The sequence below is a fragment of the Triticum dicoccoides genome, chromosome 2A, assembly GCF_002162155.2.
Source record: "Triticum dicoccoides isolate Atlit2015 ecotype Zavitan chromosome 2A, WEW_v2.0, whole genome shotgun sequence".
Classification (NCBI taxonomy): Eukaryota; Viridiplantae; Streptophyta; class Magnoliopsida; order Poales; family Poaceae; genus Triticum; species Triticum dicoccoides.
The window spans coordinates 484,240,581-484,244,468 of record NC_041382.1 but is presented as its reverse complement, the minus strand read 5'-3'; the positions used below and the strand labels follow the sequence as shown (position 1 = coordinate 484,244,468).

Here is a 3,888-nt window from a genome sequence, read left to right as displayed (position 1 = left end):
TCCTACGTGGCACTCTTAAAATAGCATCATTGTATATGCCCTAATCCATCTCATCAAATCCTGTTTAGCCGTGATGTGTGCATGAGCCCATTTATTAATCCTCTCTTTCTCTTTTTCTTATTACTATTAATTTTCAACAATGTCAGTTGGACACGTCGAAAATATAGACAACGATTCCACCAGTTGTCTCTCGCGTGGGCGACGAGTGTCATTTGGCCTGACGCACTGCTGTCTCTCCCTCCCTCCCATCCAACCTTATCTTCTCAGCCAGCCGCCCTCATCCTCATCTCTCCCCACGCATTCTTCTCCACATGCAGCTCTAGATCCAGATGGAGTCGAGGCCACCACCGAGCCTCCCGAGCGTCTCCTCCTTCCTCCACCGGCTCAGCGCCCTCCCGATCCCTCGCGCATGCCGCCCCACAGCGGAGCTCCAACGCCTCTCCTTCTCCTTCTTCATGTCTCCTCCTCAGTCCTCACCTGCATCTTAGCCTTTTCTTTTTCCCTTGGTCATGCAGGGAGCACGCAAGGAGCCTCGCCGCTGCCGCCAGCATCCGGACGTCGTCGCGCCGCCGCCACCTCCAAGTTCGCCGGTCGTCGGGGCCCGTCCTCCCCTGCTTCCGGCACCGCCACTCTCTGGCTTACCTCCAAGCGTGGCGATAATGACGACAGCGCCGCCATCGATCGTCCCCGGCCGTCCCTCGTCTTACTCGCGTGAGCCGCACTACGCGTGGGTAAGACGGCCCTCGCCGGCGGGAGTCCCGGTACCGCGAGGCCGCTCGGTGGAAGCATCTGATGCTACTCCTAACTGATTATTTGGTATTTTTTGTATTCCCAAAGTTTATCATCTGGGTCAATTGTAAATCGGAGGGTGTCGGTTCTGCTAATCCGATTTCTTCCTGGAAGTATCCGATGTTGCGGATTGTAATCCCTTCGCTTTGTTGCCGTCCTCTGCTTGTTGGCTTCTGATTTTGGCGGAGGGCCTGGTCGACGGTTCGATCCTCAAAGGATGAGGTTTTGTGCAAAAACAAAAAACGGTTCACAAATATTCACTTAAAAGGGACTACGGGTTTAATTATCAGAAAATAGAAGGGCTTTTTTGCAAAATTGCCGCAGCGACGTACGACCAGAAGCAATCGCTGGTTTATTAGTAGGGGAAAGATATCCCCCTCTTCCTATTCCTTCCTAATCTATCCCTAATATATATATACCAGCAAAAGGGCCCGTGCGTTGCATCGGGAGAAAAAAAATTATAGTCAACAAAGGCCATGACAATATTTTGCTACATCACAGATAACATTTGTTTTCAAAATTCAGAACATTTTTTGAATATGCAAACATTGTAAAAACAATTATGAACTTTTTTAAATCCACCAACATTTTATGATTTATTGAACATTTTATTTAGAAATTCGCTTTTTTAATTCATGAAATTTTTTGAAGTACCAAATTATTTGAAGGAGAAAACAATGAACACGGAAAAGAAAAAGAAAGATAAAAACGAAATTTAAAAACAAGCCGCCCGCACAGAAGCACTAATGATTTTATGTGACATATCACCAGAAGTACTAATGACTTTATTATTAGATTAGAGATATAATATAGATATCGATATAGATATAGATGTACGTATATCTCCTAAAAGAAACACGATCTTAAGGTTTAGCATCCATTAACAGTAAACAATTTGCCAGAAAAACAACAACCAGTTCTCAAAGAGAAAAGGAATGATCAAGAAGATTCTCCGATGCAAGTGCTACAACAGATTATCAGGCTGTTGATCCAAGTGCTACAACACATTATCAGGCTGTTGATCTAGGTGCTACACCATATTATTAGGCTGATTCCCTACAACACAGTCCTTTTATTGACGCTGGGGTACTGGACAACGTTCGTTTAGCATTGAATTCATAAACACAAAAGTTGCTATGAATCAGTCCAAACAATAGAAATACAGCTAAGACTGCGCAAATGCTAAGCCGAGCTCTATGTTTTCACCATCACAACAGCTTGACACCAGCTTCTCAGACAGAATCTATAACAGCCTCGACTTTCCCATGGTACTTCAGCTCTCTCTTCATGTGGATGGATACGGCAGGTATCCCCTTGAGCAGCAGGCACTTGCCCAGCAACTTCCCAATCTTTGCGGTGGCAGAGACGTCGTGGGTCGACTCCAAGTTCGGTCTCAGCAGCTTCTCCTGTGAGCTCGCAGAACACGCGACGATTGTTGTTGGGGTATGGATCACCTGTGCGGTCACATACTTGTTCGAGATTGCATCCTCAAAAGGCACGGCTTGAGAAAACCGACGATTCTAGCTGCTCTGTCTGGTGGAGGGATCACCATTGTTGTTGGTTTCTCTGTAGCAATGTAACAAGCAGCACATATTAGTCAATTGAAAATGTGAATAACATTTCAATTTACCAAATCATAACCCCGTGGCCATAGTGACAAAGCAACAATCTATACACCAGTTTTGATTTACCAGCAATTGATGTCAAAAATCATGATACATAAAGCGCTGGGGAATACAATATTAATGCAAATGCTAAACAATGCATAAAACAAATTCTTGCTGCTGGCATAGACAGGGGAGAGGCAGTGCATGAAAAAGTAATGATCTTAAAAAGGAAAATGAAACAAATATTGGTTGTAGAATCATAGTAAAGTTGCCTACTAAGTTTCCCTAAAAAAATGGTTGCCTGCTAAGTAGATAACATGATACTGAATTAGCTTTGCAACCACACCATTGTGACAAGGAGTTATACCAAGAAACTCCCATAACCTTTTGCTTATACACAATGCTCCTAGCTAATAGTAGGTAAAGAATCTTGATCTGCACAGTTGCATATTAGGTGTGTTTGATTTGAGCGCAACCCAGAGGATACAAAAATATTGGCTAGCCAAAATACTGGATATGGTTTTGGTTGTCCATGTTCTGGCCTATGCTGGGAAGGAAGTACACTAGGAGTCGCCAAAGGAGCATGGGCATGTAGAGAGGTTGGCAACCATGTAGTTGCCTATGAGAGTGTACTAATTTGGGCACTGTGACATCATGAGCAAGAAATGATGTGGTTAATTTAGGCCCAAATAGCCTGGACAATGTAGCTATGAGAATTGTGTTCTAGTTGATATGCATTTTTTTACAGATAATGCAGAAGCAGTGACTCAATTGACATACAGAAAACTACCAAATGAAGTTGTCAACCTTGATTCAGAATACTTAGCGCCAAACAAACCAACAACAAATTTAGATGGTTCAATGAGAGGAAGCTCAATCACACTGTCTTTCAGGTATGATGATTAGCCAGTTTTATACTGGTCAGCTTCAGCAAGATGATAGGAATATCACACCATGAAATTCATATTTCATCCAAATTATCTAGAGTGGAAATATCTAATGACTAAGAAGGAATATTTATGCATTCATGAGTCAGAAACAGAGCGACTTGTCCCAGAAAGAACTCAAAGTTTTTCAGAGTGCTTCATAGCATTGAAGCAGGAACCCAAAGCTGGAAAGGATCGTCACTGAGTGAAGCTAGACCTTCCTATGCCCCAGCAATGCTAGGCTCCTATAAACATCAGTACTGAATAGTACGAATTCCAGCTCAAGATTTTTCAAATAAAAACATGGTGATTAAGTATGCAGAAACTGGATCAAACATGCAGACCTAAATATGACAATCCCTCATACTTAAATTTCGGGCTATATCAAATTAACAGCTGCAGAGCCAAAGATCGAACCCATCCGGGGAGCGACCTCCCCTGCTCCTGCGCCTCCGACCTCGCGCTCCCCTCGCCGCCACACCGGGTGCAACCGCTGCTCCTCTCCCTCCCTTCCTCAGCCAAGATCCGCTTCCCTGCCCCCTTCGCCGCCTGCCCCACGGCGTGCG

The 3,888-nt window shown here is 44.2% G+C and overlaps 1 pseudogene; it reads right to left on the bottom strand.

Annotated features, from left to right (window-relative positions):
* Positions 1-1,997: 1,997 nt before the first annotated feature.
* On the bottom strand, positions 1,998-2,341 carry LOC119359481 (annotated as a pseudogene).
* Between the last annotated feature and the right edge of the window lie 1,547 nt (positions 2,342-3,888).